At 44.0% G+C, this 22,639-nt stretch overlaps 1 pseudogene; it reads left to right on the top strand.

The window, feature by feature from the left end:
• The first annotated feature begins 454 nt into the window (after positions 1-454).
• Positions 455-22,639, top strand: part of LOC139266090 (small ribosomal subunit protein uS3-like) — a 58,016-nt pseudogene continuing 35,831 nt past the window's right edge.

Here is a 22,639-nt window from a genome sequence, read left to right as displayed (position 1 = left end):
CTGAAAAGTGTGCACGTTTGTGCTATGTACAGTACTTGCATATTATTAACTGAATGTTCAATGACTCCTTGATGGGAGTGAGAACACTGTAGCAATTACACCCCAAGATCTCTCTTGTGTTACTTTTGTTATTTTTTTACGATAATATTCTAAAGTGTCTGGAAACAAAAGCAGCTAGTTTTACCAAAGCAATTGGAGTGTTTCCTTGGACGTAACTGTGTGAACATCAGGTGAAGACAAGATTGAATTTGGGTATAATTCTCTCCATATTGAATAGCCTACCAACCAACGTTCCCAATAAGCTGTGCGGCCCTGTGCAGCCCAGGACCAGCTTTTTCAATGATAAGATTCACAGGCGAAACTGTGAAGCGGCCGTGCACCCAAAAAAAGGTTACAGGGAACATTACTGCCAATGCTATCAAGGCTCACACCTGAAGAATGGTGACATGGTAAGATGTTGGAGGGCTGCTACTCCAGCAAGAAGTCAAAGCCCTTAGGTAAGCAGTGAAGGAATCAGGAAAGACGGCCTATTTTTACTGTCAATTTTCTTTCTTCCTCACTCATCCTCATTTCAAGGCATCAATTTCTTGCTGGTTCAGGTACCTTCAGATACTTACCCAACTGCCGATAATTCATCTGTGAGCCTTGAGGGGGCATGTTGGCAGGCTATTAAGACTATAGGGACATCACCTTTGAGTCCGATCTCCCAACTTACCCAACAGTTATACACACATACCTCCAGCATAGAAAGCAGTACCAGGAACCTTGGTCAGTTTTTCCCTTCCAAACCCTGGAATGCCGAGGCCAATTCCCAGCTAGCTCGATACAGATCGGACATTGAACCTGACACCTGGTCTGTAGGGCTCAGTTACTAATTGCATAAACACACCAAGCCATTTGGACAGTCTTAATCTAGTTCTGATCAAAGGCCATCGACCTGAAATGTTAACTCTGTTTCTTTCTCCACAGATGCTGCCTGACCTGCTGAATATTTCCAACTTTCTCTGCTTTTCATTTCAGGTTTCCAGCATCCTCAGTACTTTTCTTTTGTGTTGTTCTAGTTCTTAATGGTCATGAAGCCTCAACACAAATTTGCCCTTAATTTTGTTCTAAGTTGGCTGATGTGGGTAATGGAAAATTATCATATTGGGGCTGAAATTGTGGTCGGAGGCTTCCCGCGGGCAATTGCCTCCGACCTGAAACATTTCTACGATTCCAGTGGGGAGGCCTTCTCTTCCCGCACTGCGAAGCATGCTCCCATCCTCCAGGTTCCCATGCAGAAGATGCAGTCACAAGTGATTGCTCAGCCAATCAGGTACAGTGTTCCACAGCTTTCTCATTAATAGCAATGAGAACTCTGTATCTACGAGTTCTCATTGCTATTAATGATTTTTTTTTAAACAAAGACACTAAGCACATGTAATAAAAAGTAAAAAACACACCTCACAGAATTAAAATTAATTGAAATTAAAGTTAATAAATATCTGAGAGAAAAATGTTCTTCCTGAGTTTTTAAAACGTTTTTTTAATTATGGTTAAAAATAAATGTAACGTGGTGGGCAGGGTTTTAAAAAATATGTTTTTTAAATGTTATTAAATTATATTTTTGTATGTTTTTAAACTCTTACGCCTGTAAAAGTAGGCTATGTGCCTGTTTTTATCAGGCGCAAGAATTTTGAAGACATTTGCTGGGCAAGATATGGGTAAATCCCGCAATCTTGCCCGTGCAAATGTCCTCGCTCCCAAGATGCGGATCATTGACAGATTGGAAAAGCTGGTTTTCAGCGCATGCGCATTGTGCCCTGAAAACCGGCTTTTCCGATGCCATTGATTTTGCCGGTTGAGGATGAGGCATACTGTAGAGGCAGGCTAAGAGGAACCCGTGCTTTCAGTTGCCTAGGCCCTAAGCACTGGAATTCCCTCCCTAAACCTCTCTGCCTTTCTACCTCTCTTTCCTCCTTTAAGATATTCCTTAAAACCTACCTCGTCATCTGCCCCAATATCTCCTTATGTGGCTCCGTGTCAACTTTTGTTTGATAATGCTCCTGTGAAGCATCTTGGGATGTTTTACTACATTAAAGGTGCTATATAAATACAAGTTGTTGTTGTTGCTGCACATTGAAACACGTTATGCCTGACCTGGCAATGTGTGATACTGAAACTGGAGCGGCACCTGAAATGGAAATCTATTCCCCAGCACTAACATCCCTCACTGCCATGTCTAGAAAATGCTCATAACATTGCATAAAGGCTTTTTTGTTTTTAAAAAATGTACTGTTTATGTATACATAGAAGTGAACTGGTGTCAGTGAATCATAGATTCCAAATGTCTGAAATTTGCCCTAAAAAAAGCATTCTAATAAATGGGAGCATAAGAGTTAAACATCCTCCTAAGCTATGTTCTTGTGGTTTATGGCTGACCACACTGTAACCATTCCATGATAGTGAACTGTGCAATTTTAGCTGATTAAGCCGCAACAGTATCCTTATGCACACTTGGAGGACCATCAGAGTTATCACTTGGCAACCTGTGCCTGAATTCTCTGGTCTTTGATAAGTGCAGTGTGTTCCCTCACAGAGAAAGTGTGCACTCCATAATAGACAAACGTAAATTTGACACATCCAGATTTCTCAATAGTTGGATTTGGAGACTCGTAAACTTGTCAGGCATCCAGGTAACTGAAAACAATAATGGCAGGGCGTGCACCATTTTCACACCGATAGAACAGTCTCTCCCAGGGTAAGGTTTGACCTCGAGGTCATTGCCACCCTGTCACATGGTCAAGAGTTTGCCATCATTTCCTGTGGGCAGGTCTGTTTACCTTTAGTTTTTGTCTGCCCAGCAGGAGTGCTTCCCTTCCTTGTGCCTGACATCTATTACAAATGCAGCTGCCTCTTGTCTGTGGCATGTGGCCCGTTATTTTAACTGCTACTGTCTAAGAGAAATCAATAAAGGAAAGAATAGCTATCATGCACCATTATGGGTTTTTGTGTCACCAATTATAACCGCATCTACTCCATTCCATTTCTCACCTTTCACATTATTGGGCAAGTTTCTAGCTGCTTTTCTTTTGCTTGCCCATTTTCTCCCCTTTCCTGACGGCATTGGCTCATTGCTGGGGTACAGTACCGTGGACACCAGTCATCTCTTAACTTGACCAAGTGGCCATTCTGCATGTGTATTCTTTATGCTCTGGCATGAAGTCAAAAATGACACCCCAGATTATATTGCACAGACTGGAAATGGTCCTGGAATGAGATTTGTCAGGCAGGATCATCCCCTTCACAGAATTGAATCTCACTGTATTTTCTTTCAAAACTGAGGCAGTGAGTTTAAGGCTCACACTTCACTATAGAAGACAGATGAGCTATTTGATGCTCACACAAAAGCATGTTTCTGTATCAGCCCCACATCAAAGAGGTGAATGTTCTGTTTGATATTCGCCTTGTCTTACAAAGGATCAGACCTATGATAAGCAAATCATTAGAGGTGAACAATACTACCCACTTCTTGCTGCATATTTTCTGCTACAAGGAATTGGTTTACTCAGGTTGTGCTTGAGGGCAAGACCTGATGTTGTCCCAGTATAAATCAAGCAATTTTTTACAATCTATCTGGATTCCACTGCACTCTCCAGGAGGCAATTTTCGATATATATATTTCTATAGCACTCAGATTGTACTTGAGTTAAGATTGTCTCCGAGTTAGCTCACATTACCTATCTCTTACCTTAAGTAAGTTCATGCGTTGGAAGCATCCAATTATATGTCTGAGCTAAGCATTGGCCTTCTGGCATTTTTCTGTTATCAAAGTGGCCCTGTGGAGCAGCACTCAAACAGAGATCTTCAACCTTCAATGCATGCGCTAATATTTATCTTTCTGTCTGTCATTACTCCCGCTCAAGCCCAGGGACCTCTGAGTCCCAGAGAAGTAATCTGGCACCATGCTTTCAGCTGGAGACTTGACAGCAGCTCGCAAGACACGAGGATGTGGGTCTCGGACACCATCAGCTCGCTGAGGTTGAGCATTAATATCAAAGACTGCCATTAATGGAAGGAATACCATTGGGTTAATTTTAACCTGACCTGCCCAGTTGAAATCTGATGGCAGCGGGTTGGCCACCTGTTTTAGGCCTGTTAATAATGTTAGCAGGAAAGGTTGTATTAAAGAATCCATTTTATGTTGAAGATTCCATTTTGTAACTAACAGACAGCTTTTCCAGAATCTGCTGGTAACAGGATTTTGGAAAAAGTCCAAAAAAACAGCCTAGGCGCTCAAGGCCCCTCCCTGGCTGGTATCGATATCCCTGTAGATAAGCTTATCTGTATTACTTTCTTAAGGCCAGATGAGCAAAGGCCATGGAACTTTCATCCACTGATACCACCTCGAAAGTGAGTCTTTGGAATGCTGAACTGATGTATGTTAGCACAAACTAAGGGAGGAAAGTCATGGAAGGGGTATGGTGTAATCACCTTTTAGCTGAGGAATAAAAGCAAGACTATAGTAATAACGCAAGCGTTGTCTGCGTACTGTAAATCGATGACAGAGGATGGGACGACCTTGGATCTGGCCTGGAGGCGGCGGAGGTTGAGCAGATTCCTATTTGTCCTGTAATTTAGTTCCACTCCAGCGGGGATCTTGCTGAGGGTGAGATGGAGCATTGCAGCAAAGAAGATTGAGAAGAGTGTTGGTGCGATGACACAGCCTTGCTTGACCCCAGTCCAAACGTGGAATGGGTCTATGATGGATCCGTTGGTCAGGACCACGGCTTGCATGTCATCATGGAGCAGGCAGAGGATATAGACCAGTTAGCCTAACATTGCGATTGGGAAGATGTTGGAGTCCATTATTAAAGAAGCAGTAGCAGGACATTTGGGAAAGCAAAATTTGGTCAGGCAGAGTCAGCATGGATCTATGAAGGGGAAGTCATGTTTGACAAATTTGCTAGAATTCTTTGAGGATGTGACAAACAGGGTGGATAAAGGGAAACCAGTGGATGTGGTGTATTTGGACTTACAGAAGGCATTTGACAAGGTGCAACATTAAAGGTTACTTCACAAGATAAAAGTTCACGGGGTTGGGGGTAACATATTAGCATGGATAGAGGATTGGCTAACGAACAGAAAACAGAGAGTAGGGATAAATGGTTCATTCTCGGGTTGGCAATCAGCAACCAGTTGGGTGCTGCGGGGATCGGTGCTGGGACTCCAACTATTTACAATCTATAGTAACGACTTGGAGAAAGGGACCGAGTGTAATGTAGCCAAGTTTGCCAATGATACAAAGATGGGAGGAAAAGCAATGTGTGAGGATAACACAAAAAATCTGCAAAAGGACATAGACAGGCTAAGTAAATGGGCAAAAATTTGTCAGGTGGAGTGTAATGCACTTTGGCAGAAAAAAATCAAAGAGCAAGTTATTATTTAAATGGAGAAAGATTGCAAAGTGCTACCCTGGGGGTATTTGTGCATGAAACACAAAAGGTTAGCATGCAGGTACAGCAAGTGATCAGGAAGGCCAATGGAATTTTGGCCTTTTTTACACCGGGGATGGAGTATAAAAGCAGGGAATTCTAGCTACAGCAATATAAGGTATTGGTGAGGCCACACCTGGAATACTGCGTGCAGTTTTGGTTTCCGTATTTACGAAAGGATATACTTGCTTTGGAGGCAGTTCAGAGAAGGTTCACAAGGTTGATTCCAGAGATGAGGGGGTTGACTTATGAGGAAAGGTTGAGTAGGTTGGGCCTCTACTCATTGGAATTCAGAAGAATGAGAGGTGATCTTATCGAAACATATGAAATTATGAGGGGACTTGACAAGGTGGATGCAGAGAGGATGTTTCCACTGATAGGGGAGACTAGAACTAGAGGGCATAATCTTAGAATAAGTGGCCGCCCATTTAAAGCTGAGATGAAGAGAAATTTCTTCTCTCAGAGGGTTGTGGATCTGTGAAGTTCGCTGCCTCAGAGAGCTGTGGAAGTTGGGACATTGAATAAATTTAAGACAGAAATTGACAGTTTCTTAAACGGTAAGGGAATAAGGGATTATGGAGCGCGGGCAGGGAAGTGGACCTGAGTCCATGATCGGATTAGCCATGATCGTATTAAATGGCGGAGCAAGTTCGAACGGCCATTCCTGCTACTACTCCTGCTCAACCTACTCCTGCTCCTATTTCTTATCTTCTTATGTTCTTATGTTGACCAACTTTTGAGGGCAGCCAAATCTGAGGAGGACGCCCCATAATCCCTCACGGTTGACAGTGTCAAAGGCTTTTGTGAGGTCAAAGAAGGCCATGTTCCCTGCATTTCTCTTGTATCTGCCGCACGGTGATGATCATGTCCATTGTGCCACTTAGTGGGCGGAATCCACATTGCGTCTCTGGGAGGAGCTCTTCAGCCATAGGGCACCTCAAAACACTGGAGAAGTACCACCAACGTTGCCTCCGCAAGATCCTGAAAATCCAAATCGAAACATTGACCACGCTTGATCAGCTCCACTGGACAGGCCACATCGTCTGCATGCCTGACACGAAACTCCCAAAACAAGCGCTCTACTCGCAGCTCCGTCACGGCAAGCAAGCCCCAGGTGGGCAGAGGAAACATTTCAAGGACACCCTCAACGCCTCCTTGAAAAAGTGCAACATCCCCATCGACACCTGGAATCCCTGGCCCAAGACTGCCCAAAGTGGAGGAAAAGCATCTGGGAAGGCCTGAACACCTTGAGATCTTCGCCGAGAGCAAGCTGAAGCCAAGCTTTGACAGCGGAAAGAGCACGGGGCAACCCAGGCACACAACCTCCTGTTCCTCCAACCACCGTCTGCCCCATCTGTGACAGAGACTGTAGATCCCGCATTGGACTATTCAGTCATCTGAGAACTCATTTTTAGTTTGGAAGCAAGTCATCCTCGATTCCGAGGGATTGCCTATGATGATGAAAGTAACAAGAAGTTAGTAATTCTCGGATTGAGTTCCTCCTGGATCATCACTAATAGGCATTTACACATATAGAATTCATCATGTGTCATCAGTAATTAGCATTTACACATTGAAATCTTTCTGTACCATGACTGATAGGCACTTACAAACACATCAACCTCGAAAACTATCAAAAGGTGAAACAGCCCCAAAAAAGCTGACAATTCAAAAGCCGCATTATATATATAAGCTCATGACATCTGAAAACAGGTAATTCCATGGAAACTAAAATAGGAAAGGCTGATTGTAGCTTAACCTGTACATATCCATCATTCCTTTAATTGTTTTGGACCAAATTAAGTACTGTAGATTTTATGAATTAGCATTCCCCGTGTTTGGCTGTTTCTTTATATTTTAAAACTTCTTTCTCCCGTTAACAGTAGATAGAATCATAGAAACATAGAAACATAGAAAATAAATGCAGGAGTCGGCCATTTGGCCCTTCGAGCCTGCACCACCATTCAATAAGATCATGGCTGATCATGCAACTTCAGTACCCCATCACTGCTTTCTCTCCATACTCCTTGATCCCTTTAGCCGTAAGGGCCACATCTAACTCCCTTTTGAATATATCTAATGAACTGGCCTCAACAACTTTCTGTGGTAGAGAATTCCACAAGTTCACAATTTTCTGAGTGAAGAAGTTTCTCCTCATCTCGGTCCTAAATGGCTTACCCCTTATCCTTAAGCTGTGACCCCTGGTTCTGGACTTCCCCAACATCGGGTACATTTTTCCTGCATCTAATCTGTCCAATCCCGTCAGAATTTTATATGTTTCTATGAGATCCACTCTCATTCTTCTAAATTTCAGTGAATATAAGCCTAGTTGATCCAGTCTTTCTTCATATGTCAGGACTGCCATCTCGGGAATCAGTCTGGTGAACCTTCGCTGCACTCCCTCAATAGCAAGAATGTCCTTCCTCAGATTAGGAGACCAAAGCTGTACACAATATTCAAGGTGTGGCCTTACCAAGGCCCTGTACAACTGCAGTAAGACCTCCCTGCTCCTATACTCAAATCCTCTCGCTATGAAGGCCAACATGCCATTTGTCTTCTTCACCTTCTGCTGTACCTGCATGCCAACTTTCAATGACTGATGTACCATGATACCCAGGTCTCGTTGCACCTCCCCTTTTCCTAATCTGTCAACATTCAGATAATATTCTGCCTTCCTGTTTTTGCCACAAAAGTGGATAATCTCACATTTATCTACATTATACTGCATCTGCCATGCATTTCCCCACTCACCTAACCTGTCCAAGTCACCCTGCAGCCTCTTAGCGTCCTCCTCACAGCTCACACTGCCACCCAGCGTAGTGTCATCTGCAAACTTGGAGATATTACATTCAATTCCTTCATCTAAATTATTAATGTATATTGTAAATAGCTGGGGTCCCAACACTGAACCTTGCGGTACCCCACTAGTCACTGCCTGCCATTCTGAAAAGGACCGGTTTATTCCTACTCTTTGCTTCCTGACTGCCAACCAGTTCTCTATCCACGTCAATATATTACCCCCAATACCATGTGCTTTAATGTTGCACACTAATCTCTTGTGTGGGACCTTGTCAAAAGCCTTTTGAAAGTCCAAATACACCACGTCCACTGGTTCTCCTCTTGTCCACGCTACTAGTTACATCCTCAAAAAATTCTAGAAGCTTTGTCAAGCATGATTTCACTTTCATAAATCCATGCTGACTTGGACCGATCCTGTCACTGCTTTCCAAATGCGCTGCTATTACATCTTTAATAATTGATTCCAACATTTTTCCAACTACCGATGTCTATGACCAGTCTATAGTTCCCTGTTTTCTCTCTCTGTCCTTTTTAAAAAGTGGGGTTACATTAGCTACCCTCCAATCCATAGGAACTGATCCAGAGTCTATATAATGTTGGAAAATGACTACCAATGCATCTATTATTTCTAGGGCCTCTTCCTTAAGTACTCTGGGGTGCAGACTATCCGGCCCTGGGGATTTATTGGGCTTCAATCCCATCAATTTCCCTAACACAATGTCCTGACTAATAAGGATTTCCTTCAGTTCCTCCTTCTCACTCGACCCTCGGTCCCCTAGTATTTCTAGAAGGTTATTTATGTCTTCCTTAGTGAAGACAGAACCAAAGTATTTGTTCAATTGGTCTGCCATTTCTTTGTTCCCCATTATTGCATGCTACAACACAGAAGGAGGCCATTCAGCCCATCAGGCCTGTGCTACCTCTTTGAAAGAGCTATCCAATTAATCCCACTCCTTTGCCTACAGCCCTGCAAATTTTCCCACGTCAATCGTATATCCAATTCCCTTTTGAAATGTATTATTGAATCTGCTTCCACCAGCCTCTCAGGCAGTGCATTTCAGATCACAACAACTCGCGGTGTAAAAAAATGTTTCCTCATTTTGCCTCTGGTTCTTTTGCTCATCACCTTAAATCAGTGTCCTCTGGTTACTGACCCTTCTTCCACTGGAAACAGTTTCTCCTTATTTATTTTATCAAAGACTTTCAAGATTTTGAACACCTCTATCTAATCTCCCATTAACCTTCTGTGCTCTGAGGAGAACAAACCTAGTTTCTCTAGTCTCTCCATGTAACTGAAGTCTTTCATCCCTGGTATCATTCTAGTAAATCTCCTCTGCACCCTCTCTAAGGTCTTGACATCCTTCCTAAAGCGTGATGCCCAGAATTAAACACAATACTCCAGCTGAGGCCTAACTAGTATTTTATAATTGTTTAGATAACTTCCTTGCTTTAGTACTCTATATATTATGAGCGAGAAATTCGTCGACTGGGATTTTGGTGCTATTTCACCCTGCACCGCGAAAAACCAAACAGTGGGAACTTCGGTGACCTTTGTGCGACGGTACGTTCCACATACCGCTGGGAAGAGAAGCGCGCGTGCAACACCCGAAATAGCATTTTTGACAGATATTTGGCTCTAATAACATTTGTATTCTGCGCCCAGAACACCGACAGAGAAAAACCTGCATTTCAGCCCCGCCAGCAGCGGTAAGCATGAAGACCTGCAAAAGAGGTAAGTTAAAGTTTTAATTTTTTTATTCTTTTTCAGCAATTTAGTAGGTAAGGGTTTTGTGAATGTTTTGTGAATGGTTTTTTTTTGCCATTTTTTTGTTCTTGTTTTTTCTCCCCTCCCAAGGCCTCTCTCGCAGCGTTATCGGCCTCGGATTAAAGTTGCCAAAATTCACGGTTTGCGCCGCGAATCCTTGTGCAATGCCGATTTTTACTGCTGCGCAAATTAAAGGCCAAATGAAGCGATAATGGTAATTTTGGCATAAAAATACCGTTTTTGCTGAAAACCGAATTTCTAGCCCTATTTATAAATCTATTTATAAAACCAAAGAACCCGTATGCCTTAACAACCTTCTCAACTTGTCCTGTTACCTTCAAAGACTTGTGTATGTACACCTCCAGGTCTCTCTGTTCCTGGACCCCCTTTAAAATTGTACCAATTAGTTTACTGCTTCTGCACATTCTTCTGACCAAAATGTATCACTTTACACTTCCCTGCATTAAATATCATCTGCCATGTGTCTGCCCATTTTACCAGTCTGTCTATGTACTCATGAAGTCTGTTACTATCCTCCTCACTCTTTACTACATTTACAAACTTTGAAATTATTCCTTGTATATCCAAGTCCAGGTCATTAATATATATCAGAAACAGCAGTGGTCCCAACACCGACCCCTGGGAAACACCACTGCATAGTTCCCTCCAGTCTGTAAAACAGTATTAACTGTGGGGGGGGGGGGGGGGGGAGGACGGGGGGGAAGTGTCAATTAATTATCTTCTAAAAAAGGCACCCTCTCACAGAGGTGGTTATCTGCCGCCCCCCCCCACCCACCTTCATCGAGGCACATTTTGCCGCCAAACCCAGCCGAAGGAACCAGAAAATCATGCATGTTTCTGACCAATTTTGGAGAGAAATCCTTAAACAGGTGTTCAGCCCTACATTAGCATATGTAAGGAACCTAACACCTGAACACCTGTTTAAGGCGGGCGCATGGGACATCTGAATATCACCCGAGCCAATATAACGTTGGATATATTTCATATCCCCATGAAATTTGGACTTTCTATCCCTGTTTCGCGCCCGAGAAGTGGGCAAATTTTGCCCCGTTTTTTTAGTCTGAGACTTTTTAGGTAGCTATTTTGGGTAGTTTAAACTACTTCTTTTAAATAAATGTTTTTTCTTGAATCTCTAACTTAAAATGTTCCTGAAAACTGAATGCAGCAGCTGGATATGCCCATAACTCAACAATTTTATGCAAGTGGTCAAGTTCCGCATTGTGAGAAGATTTGAAATTCAGAATTCCATGATTCAAATCTTGTCAATATTGATCTATTTAATTTGTTCATTGCTGCTGATGAGATAAGCCATTAGCTGCACTGCTTCTGTTGTTCCTGGTCCGTCATTGTTTGCTGTGATGTACTTTTTCAAATCGCTCAAAAGCAAGCACTCTATTCAGAACTCCTACAGGGCAAGCGAGCCCAAGGTGGGTAGAGGAAATGTTTCAAGGACACCATCAAAGCCTCCTTGATAAAATACAACATCCCCACCGACACCTGGGAGTCCCTGGCTAAAGACCGCCCTCGGTGGAGGAGGTACATCCGGGAGGGCGCTGAGCACCTCGAGTCTCATCGCCGAGAGCATGCAGAAAACAAGCGCAGGCAGCGGAAGGAACGTGCGGCAAACCAGTCCCACCCATCCTTTCCTTCAACGACTGTTTGTCCCACCTGTGACAGAGACTGTGACTCCCATATTGGACTGTTCAGTCACCTAAGAACTCACTTTTAGAGTGGAAGCAAGTCTTCCTCGATTTCAAGGGACTGCCTATGATGATATGCATCATCATCATCATAGGCGGTCCCTCAGAATCTAGGAAGACTTGCTTCCAATCTTAAAATGAGTGCTTAGGTGACTGAACGGTCCAATACGAGAGCCACAGTCTCTGTCACAGGTGGAACAGATAGTCGTTGAGGGTAAAGGAGGGTGGGAATGGTTTGCCACACGCTCTTTCCGCTGCCTGCGCTTGATTTCTGTATGCTCTCGGCGATGAGACTCGAGGTGCTCAGCGCCCTCCCGGATGCACTTCCTCCACTTAGGGCGGTCTTTGGCCAGGGACTCCCAGGTGTCGGTGCGGATGTTGCACTTCATCAGAGAGGCTTTGAGGGTGTCCTTGATGATGACACAAAAAATCTGCAAAAGGACATAGACAGGTTAAGTGAGTGGGCAAAAATTTGGCAGATGGAGAATAATGTCGGAAAGTGTGAGGTCATACACTTTGGCAGAAAAAAATCAAAGAGCAAGTTATTATTTAAATGGAGAAAGCTTGCAAAGTGCCACAATACAGCGGGAACTGGAGGTACTTGTGCATGAAACACAAAAGGATATTATGCAGGTACAGCAAGTGATTAGGAAGGCCAATGGTATCTTGGCATTTATTGCAAAGGGGATGGAGTATAAAATCAGGGAAGTTTTGCTACAGCTATATAAGGTATTGGTGAGGCCACACCTGGAATACTGTGTGCAGTTTTAGTTTCCATATTTACGAAAGGATATACTTGTTTTGGAGGCAGTTCAGAGAAGGTTCACTAGGTTGATTCCGGGGATGAGGGGGTTGACTTATGAGGAAAGGTTGAGTAGGTTGGACCTCTACTCATTGGAATTCAGAAGAATGAGAGGTGATCTTATCGAAATGTGTAAGATTATGAGGGGGCTTGACAAGGTGGATGCAGAGAGGATGTTTCCACTGATGGGGAAGACTAGAAGTAGAGGGCATGATCTTAGAATAAGGGGCCGCCCATTTAAAACAGAGATGAGGAGAAATTTCTTCTCTCAGAGGGTTGTAAATCTGTGGAACTTGCTACCTCAGAGAGCTGTGGAAGCTGGGACATTGAATAAATTTGAAACAGAAATAGACAGTTTCTTAAACGATAAGGGGATAAGGGGTTATGGGGAGCGGGCGGGGAAGTGGAGCTAAATCCAGGATCGGATCAGCCATGATCTTGTTGAGTGGCGGAGCAGGCAAGTGGGCCATTTGGCCTGCTCCTGTTCCTATTTCTTACGTAGTTATGTACTCAAATTACTTTTCCAGGAAATTTTGGACTAAGTTTACAATGGGAAGGTCAGGGCACTAAATGGTGAAATTTACGACATAAGTCACAGATGGAACTGTTCCAGAAAATTCTGGGACAATATGCCCAGCAATGATAATGGTACATCATATTTTTTAACATTTGGCAAACCATTCCCTTAATTGCAATTTACATTATTCTTCATGCAAACAATGGACCGGATGTTATTTGTCGTGGGACTAATTTAACTGTTTCCAGTAGCACTGTCAGCTGTCACTACTGGAGCACATGATACTCTCCCACACTGTATCGTTAAATACTCTAAATTGAGAAATGCCAGCACAAAGAATATTTAACACAGCCTAAAACTGCCTGCTTTTTCATGCAAAATTCATTTGGAACAGACACTTGCAGCAAATTTAAAATTGAGAAAGTACTTACATTTATTGAACAGCATTAAAGTCCCTTTACAGTAGTCAGCTTTTCCTTAGTACACCGGACAAGTAATATCTGTTCTTTCAACTGTGAGACTTGGCAGCTATGTAAGTGATGAATCTGACAATGATGTGTGAACACTCTAGCCTAGTGCTAAATGGGAGCTGGGTGGAGCAGATATATGCACAGCAGCCTTGCCTATTGTTAGTCACATACCAAAATGCCGTGTTGACCATTGTTAGATAATGGCCTCTCTTTCTCCTCCACAATTAGGGTTCATCTGAAGTTTTTCTATGCTTTGCTTTTAGATGGCCATCACATCCTATTGAGGGTCAACGTAAGGTCATGACTTCTTACACTAGATTATGTTGTCCATAGTTCCCCTTTCCCTCCGAGCAAACTACAAAGTAACATGCAGACTCTGCCTTCACTCTGATGGGTAAACCCCCCACTTAAGGCTCTTTTGCATTGCGGAAGAGTAACACCAAAGTCACCTGCTTGCACTTTCCCGTGTTTATACTATGCAATGCCTTTCCTCCACTATAGGTCTGTTGGACGCAAATTCAGAATACAGATGCCCGAGGCTTCAAATTCCAGCCCCTGGGCAGGTAGAATTCCAGCGCAGTTGGGGTGGGGTGAGGGGCAGGTCTTTCACATTTTGGAGTGGAAGCCAGATCGACTGTTTGTTTCTGTAAATTTCCGTTCCAACCCCCAATGGTGGAATGGATGCTTTTTCTGTCCGACCCCACCACACTTTGGAATTCCCTCCCTAAAACCCTTTGCCTCTCCATATTTTTCACTTCTTTGAAGACACTACTTAGAACCCACCTTTTTAATTAAGCTTTTTGTCACCCTTGCTATATAAATCCAAGTTGTTGTTGTTGATCAGCATTTGACTGGGCTATTATGACAGGTTAAAACGTCTTCTGGTTCGGTTGGCACCAGTTCAAAGAGGGCATGGTACAACTAAACTAAACCAAAAATAAGAACATAAGAAATTGGAGCTGGAGTAGGCCATTTGGCTCTTCAAGCCTGCTCCACCATTCAACAAGATCATAGCTGATCTTCTACCTCAATTCCACCTTCCCACACTATCCCCATATCCCTATATCCCTTAATTCCCTTCGTTCCAAAAGAATTAGCGACCTCTTTCTTGAATATACTCAACGACTGAGCATCCACAGCTCTCTCGGGTAGAGAATTCCAAAGATTCACAACCCTTTGAGTGAATAAATTTCTCCTCATCTCAGTACTAAATAAACTCTTATTTTGAGAATGTGACCCCGTGTTCTAAATTCCCCAGCCAGGGAAACATCTTCTCAGCATTAACCCTGTAAAGCCCTTGTTTCAATTAGATCACATTTCATTCTTCTAAACTCTAGGGACTAATGGCCCCAATCTCTTTTCATGGGGCAATCCCCTCATTCAGTCTAGTGAACCTACATTACACTCCCTCTTTCTTTCCTTAGGTCAAAATTCAGGTGTGCCAGAAAGCTGGTACACCTGTGATTTTTAGAGTGGTACTTACCGCTGGAATCCTTGGAGATGGTGCACCGGCAGAAAAACTGCCAGGAGCACCGCGTGGCGGGGGATCGCCGAGTTCAGCTGAATATTGGGAGGTAAGTATTTTTATTGATTAAAATTGGCACTGCAATGACTCGGGCGGGATGGGATCCAGGCCAAAAAATCCCCAACCTGAATTTAGGTCGGGTCGGCCAGTTAACCCCAAAGCGGCGGCCATTCGATTTTTAAGAATGGCCGCCGCAATCGGGCATTAACGGGTCTGTTTGAGACCCTGAATTTCGACCCCCAATACAGTACACAGTACTCCAGGTGTACTGTGCTGCTCAGTTGGACAGAAGGCCAAGGTGCTTGTCCTGTCTCCAAGGGATGTCCCCTAACATAGAAACATAGAAAATAGGTGCAGGAGTAGGCCATTCGGCCCTTCGAGCCTTCACCACCATTCAATAAGATCATGGCTGATCGTGCAACTTCAGTACCCCATTCCTGCTTTCTCTCCATACCCCTTGATCCCTTTAGCCATAAGGGCCACATCTAACTCCTTTTTGAATATATCTAACGAACTGGCCTCAACAACTTCTTGTGGTAGAGAATTCCACAGGTTCCGAATTCTCTGGGTGAAGAAGTTTCTCCTCATCTCGGTCCTAAATGGCTTACTCTTATCCTTAGACTGTGACCCCTGATTCTGAACTTCCCTAACATCGGGAACATTCTTCCTACATCTAACCTGTCCAATCCCGTCAGAATTTTATACATTTCTATGAGATCCCCTCTCATTCTTCTAAACTCCAGTGAATATAAGCCTAGTCGATCCAGTGCAAGGACCACACCACTCCTGGGCATCAGACAGTCGGCATATGAACAGCAGTGTGGCAGCCCCAATCTGTAAGAGACCATCAGCGGCAGGTCGGGGCCATAAAAGGAGCAGCGAGCATCCTCTAGAGAAGCATACCACCGCAAGGTACAGCGCGAGCTGGTGCAGGAGGGTGATGGCAGCGAAGAGGGCGATTGGATTGGACGTTTTCAAGGTCCAGGTTGGTGATTGGAGTGTGGGCAGGTGCAGCAGGATCGGTGAGGTCGGGGCACAGGAGCGGTGAGAGATCGTGGAGCGACGCGATTGGGGCCCAGGAGAGATGTGAATTTGGGGCCGAAGAGGCATGGTTCCAGGCACAGCATGGGCCAGCCCACACTGCGATGTGTGTGCGCGCTAGGTCTGTGCAGCAGAGCTGTTCTCCAATCGTTTTGGTTAATCCTTGCCACTGGACCAAAACCTAGCTCTGTCAAGCCCATGTGGTGGCTGTTGTGCAACGGCCACCACACGTTAAAAAAATCCACGCACAGGCATCTTCCACCCTTCGGGATGTAGTTCGGGACCTGGAATATTAGGTCCTTCATTGAAACACCTGTGAACTCATCCCTTTTTGGCGAGGAAGCAAGTCATCCTCAATTCAAGGGACTGCCTATGATGATAATGTTGACTCCAGGTGTGGCCTCATGAATGCCCTGTATAATTGTAGTAAGGCTTCTTTACTCTTATACTCTAATCCCTTTGTAACAAAAGCTAACCTAAATCCAAACTTACTTTATAAGCAGTGCTGACTAAGCCTGCCCTTTATTATTCCTCAACGTTTAGTGGCCTATTTTGTTGGATGTTTTTTTGCCACCTATACATCTCATGATTTGTGCTGTTACTTTGCCATGTTTAGATTTGGGAGCTGATGGCCTGCTTTATGGGTGCAGCCCCCATGATTAGCTTGTGTGACGAAAAGGACTTGCTCCAATCGCTAATTTATAGACACAGGATCCAGCAGGTTGTGCCATTTATATTCAGGAGTGCAGCTGATGGAGCAAGATCTGTGTGTTTGTTGTTGGCTGCACTCTTCAAATGTAAGGGTACCTCTACACACACACACAATTATATCGACAACAAATAAAATCACGTCTCTCACGATGACATGACCTTCTGAACCAATGCCAGGTGGGGGCATCAGCTCATTCCCTTGGCCTCAATCAGCAGGAAAGGCACTATGTTCGTTTTTTTTATTTGTCTCTGGTTATGTGCTTTAATGACAAGAGTTGCTCAAAAGCAATTCTTAGCATTTCAGTGCAGGGACGAGGCTGTGTTTGATATCCAAATGAAAGTGCCAAGAGGATCAGCAGTAATGACTGTTTTGCGAGTTCAGTGACTGCACACACTCCTCAGCTGGAGTGTCTGATAGGGCAGCTTTGTTCCCTTAGTGTTTCTTAAAAAACTGATATTAGCTATAAGGGCTGATTCCCTAATTTGACTCTCCTGGCAAAGGGGCAGCATTTGCAGAGTTGGTAACTCGTCGACCCATTTGCCTGAAATTCTGTAATTTAAGTGGATTGAGAATCAGGCACTGCGGACCTGTGGCCCAAAACTCGGCTGCCCGTGTCCTAACTCGCACCAAGTCCCACTCACCCGTCACCCATGTGGTCGCTGACCTACATTGACTTCTGGTTAAGCAATGCCTCGATTTCAAAATTCTCATCCTAATTTTCAAATCCCTCCGTGGCCTTGCCCTCCCTATCTCTGTAATCTCCTCCAGTCCCACAACCCCCAGAGATGTCTGCACTCCTCTAATTTTGCACTCTTGGGCATCTCTGATTATAATCACTCAACCATTGATGGCCATGCCTTTTGCCTAGGCCCCAAGCTTTGGAACTCCCTGCCTAAACCTCTCCGCCTTTCTACCTCTCTTTCCTTCTTTAAGACACTCCTTCAAGACCCTACAAGATGTCTGTGCTCCTCAAATTCTGCCCTCTTGAACATCCCTCATTATAACTGCTCAACCATTGGTGGCCATGCCTTCAGCTGTTTGGGTCCTAAGTTCTGGAACTCCCTCCATAAACCTCTCTGCCTCTCGACCTCTCTTTCCTCCTTTAAGACACTCCTTAAAATCTACCTCTTTAACCAAGCTTTTGGTCATCTGCCTTCATTTCTTGTTTTGTGGTTCGGTGTCAAATTTATCTGTTTTGTTTTGTAACACTGCGGTGAAGTGCCTTGGGACATTTTACTATGTTACAGCTATATAAATAAAAGTTATTATTATTATTATTATTTAAAACATACCCCTTTGACCAAATTTTTGGTCACCTGCACTAATTTCTAATTATGTGGCTCGGTGTCAATTTTTTAAATCTCATAATACTCCTGTGCAGCACCTTGGGATGTTTCACTACATTAAAGGCGCTATATAAATACAAGTTGTTGTTGTTGTTGTGATCTCCTGACCAGCACGCCCTTGCGAGTGATGCTCCTCCAGCACCCGATCATGGAATCAGACCTATAATATGAAAGTTTCTCACTTTCACATGAAAAAAGATAGATGCATGGCTCAGAATCAACCGAGAATAACTTTAATGCTTTTTTAAAAAGAATATGTTGCTAGAGTCAAAAAATAGCATATAATTGTATCATACAACTCGGTGGCAAATTGATGTTTTTTCTCTAATTTTTCACCCTTTTCTCCCCTTCTCTCCCAAAGGCAGTGACTCCTGTCGGGTACAGTTCCATCTCATCTGAATTATCCTTGGAGCGGCGAAGGCTAAGTGGAGGTTTGATAGATGTGTTTAAAACCATGAAGAATTTAGGTAGAATAAATGAAGAGAAACTGTTTCCAATGGTTGAAGGGTGATAACAAGAGGGCACAGATTTAAGGGGATTGGCAAAAGAACCAGAGGTGACATGAGAAAAAGTTTTTTATGCAACGAGTGGTTAGGACTTAGGTACTACTGCCTGATAGGGTGGTGGATACAGATTCAATAGTCGCCTTCAAAAGGGAATTGGATAAATACTCGAAAGAGAAAAAATTGCAGGGATATGGGGAAAGAGCAGGGGAGTGGGACTAACCGGATTGCTCTTCGAAAGAGCCGGCACAGGCTCAATGGGCCGAATGGCCTCCTTCTGTGCTGTACTATTCTATGGTTCTATGAATAAGCAGTGCTGACTAAGCCTGCCCTTTATTATTCCTCAACGTTTAGTGGCCTATTTTGTTGGATGTTTTTTTGCCACCTATACATCTCCTGATTAATATTGGCAGAGCTTCCTTCCATATTGTATTCTATTTTATTAAAGTTTACACGTTTTCCCACTTCCACATCCATTGCACATACAGGGGCCGAAATTAAGGCCCACCATTTTTTAGTGTTTTCACTGCCGGGTAGGATGAGGTCGACTCTTGATCGATATTCAGCTCTTTGTCTTTTTTTTTAAATGGCCAGGAAGTCGGTCATAATGGGGGCGGAAAGTGCGACGGTAAGTGCTGGTGAGGGGGGGGCAGCGGAGCGGTGGTGACGTTATTGCGTGTCTGCATCTCTACGCTCACCCGTCCATTAAAGGTGGAGAGAATCGGCGATTATTTAAAATCGGCCACTGGGTCACCAGGGAGGGCTTCGGCCGGGCCGGTACCCAAGAGAGGCTGCCAGGCTGCCCGTTGGCGGCCCGGCCGAACCCAGGTGCACAATAGTCGGTCAAGCGGCAACATAAATAAAATGGCGGCCGCAGCATTGGTCCTTGCCATTAATGGCCGCCGCGCAGCCAGAACTGACAGAGGGAATGAAAGGTGAACCGACAGAAAAAGCTGTCGGGGACAATGCTCGGCAGGCATTAGATTTTTCGGGCTGAGTTTCGAGGGAGGCGGTGGGGTGCCGGTGGTGCCTGCACTGATGATGCGCTCACGGCCGCTCGACAGCAGCAGGGTGAAAGTGGAGACCGCCAGAAAAATATCCCTGCTGAATTTAGCTTGCAGCGGCCATTCGACCAGAAATCGGCAGCCGCTCAACTCCGCTGCATGGCCGCCGCAATCCGGCGATAACGGGCCTTATTCGGGAGCTGAATTTTGGCCCCACAATGTTGCATTCCCAGCTGATGTTGTGGGATCAGGTAGGGCCTCTTACTTATTACGGTCTGTATCCTGGTATAATTTCAAGGCCTTTTAACGGTACTTTCAATCTGATGATCATTGGATCATCAGCTTCCTCCTCTTCATCTGGCACCAACAGTATCTTTTCCCCATCACAAGGTAAAAGTTATTCAGCACTACCCTCGACACCCTCCCAGCGATGCACCACAGCAAACTCCCAGGCAGCAGAATGGTAGTTGCAGCACCTCCATGGCCTGCTTGATGGCTGCCCTGGTTCAACCACGACTGCTGTTGTATCTGATCTCCATTGGCATCCTTGGGTTTCAAAGTCGGGTTGCAAGCCAAGACTGCAGAGGATTTCCCTTGTCTCCTAGTAACCAACCCAGGATGAGTTACTCCTCATCGAAGAGAGGGGGAAATGCTGGGCTGCTGCAAGGATGCAGGCACTCTGATAAAGTGCATTAAAATGGCAGCAGCCTAAAATAGAACCCAGATTTGCATACTTTAGTGGCCCAGAATTTGCGGTGGGTCACAACGGCGAACTGTCAGCGTTCACTGTGATTACCCCTCTGAAACTGATCACAACTTCAGGATGTGGCGCATGTGGATCTAAACGTGAAATTGCATTTAGTCGTTCACTGCTCCGCCCCTGGCTGCACTGTGGACTCTCCCACCACCACCCCCATAGCCAGCAATCACTGAAACTGATGAAAAGTTAAGCTTTTACACGCTAATATCGCTGTTAAATACCCCATTAAATGTTAAACTTTGTAGGATGAGCTGTAACTGGGGGATTAACAGTGCATTGACTGCTAAACAAACACTATGGCCCTGAAAAACACATTTTTATATTTATGGAATCTCGCATCTCTCCATTATGATCAAAATGACAATTTTTTTTAAACTTTAAATAAATCTTTTTTCAAGTTTGTTCTTATTTGTGGTTCTACCCTATCCCCATGTGAGAGTCCCAATCTTTGTTTCGCTCCCTGCAACATTTTTATAAAGTCCAGATAAAAGCAGCTTCTCATTTCCTGGTTTCCTGTCTGTGAGAATTCTGCATTGTGATTGGCTGCTTAGACAGCTTGTTGATAGCTTGAGCAGCATTGCACTAGAGATTCCCACTAAGGAGCGCTGAAATCAATTGAACGTCGAAAAAGGCAAACTTCTCGACAAAGAGTTTGCAATATCTCTGTGGGCAGCTTTCTTCGGGCCAGTGCCTTTGCTTTGCCACTGACTGCAAATTCCGGACCAATGAAACTCCTGCCTGCCTATTTCAGGCGGCTGTTCTGGACGCCTATGTCAAGGCCCTGATGGAAATGGCAGATCGGCAATGGAAATGGGGCAGTAAGTTCTGCTGTTCTGATTTTGCTAGCCAATTCCCGCTTGAAAACAGACAAAATTTGATCCCTCTGATTTCATTTTAGATTTCAGGCATTTGCAGTGTTTTTTTTTTATATCTCTACTTACTTAACCTGTCTATAGGTTGGTAGGATATTATTTAATATCAATTCATTAAAACACGGAATACTGCAATTTGCATCTGCATCGATTAAATATAAATACCATGGCTGTGGAATTGGAGAGCCAGCAATGTAAACTAGGGAGGCTCTGCTCATTTGGACTACTGAACTTGGATAAAAAGCTCTGGGACACAGTATAAACAAGACATCAATTGACTCATTGCCTGAGTTTTAAATAAAACAGGTACACTGTATAAAATAACAGGCTCTGCAAATCTGTCGTGCAATAGATTTGCCTGAGTCAGTGGACTAAATATACAGAAGGAATCTTCCGGATGTTCCCTAATACTGCCTGCAAGATAAAATGCTTTGGAGAGCAATAAATCCCAGACAGTTGTCAGTTGGTTCCTACCCTGAAGGCACACTGAATGCTTATTACTCAAGATGGAAGTTAGATAACGTGTTTTAGAAAAAATCCTGAAAGGAAAATTCCTAGTAACAGACCTCTTGAGAGCTACAATGAAAGAAACCATTACTCTTCACTGGCAGCTGGGCCTAAAGCAACTACAAATGCTATTGTTTGTTATTTCATGTAATTTTTATTAAAACTTTGCTCACATTAATCTGCACATATATTTCATCCCCAAAACACCATCTCGGTTTTGGAATTCCCTTCGATGTGAAAATGTCCTGATGTGCCATTGAGACATATGGACGAGAGAGGTCTCAGCTTCAGTCCCTGGGTCTACCTTTTGCCGGCTTGTATTGTGCATAATAAAAGGTGAAGACCATATGGTCATCAAACTCATTCCTCTGTGCACTATGTTCAATCTGACCTATCAGGAACTCCACTCCACCCATTTAATCTGCTGATGGGTCAGGGTTCCCATGAATTACGGTAATCCTCATGAAGGTGGCTGTCATGTATCTTACATTATTATATATAACTGTATCTTAACATGCTATACATAACTGTAATAAGATATGACCTGTAACCACCAGCATACCTTACCACCAGGGGTGCACTTGAAAGAGACAGGTATATAAGGACAGGTCTCAGGCAAGTGCAGCATTCCAGAGCTGTGAAATAAAGGTTCAGGTCCAGAGTGACCTTGACTTCACTACATGCCTCGTGTGAATCTGTACTGAGGGGACAGGACTTTACAGTGGCGACGAGTTACGGGATTAGAGAATCCACAGAATGGCGAACAACAGATCAGATGAAAAGTACAATGCTGGAGACAATTGGGAGGACTTTATAGAAAG

This window comes from Pristiophorus japonicus, chromosome 6 (genome assembly GCF_044704955.1).
Source record: "Pristiophorus japonicus isolate sPriJap1 chromosome 6, sPriJap1.hap1, whole genome shotgun sequence".
In the NCBI taxonomy this organism is placed as follows: domain Eukaryota; kingdom Metazoa; phylum Chordata; class Chondrichthyes; family Pristiophoridae; genus Pristiophorus; species Pristiophorus japonicus.
The sequence above is the reverse complement of the archived record's forward strand: the minus strand, read 5'-3'. Positions and strand labels throughout refer to the sequence as shown.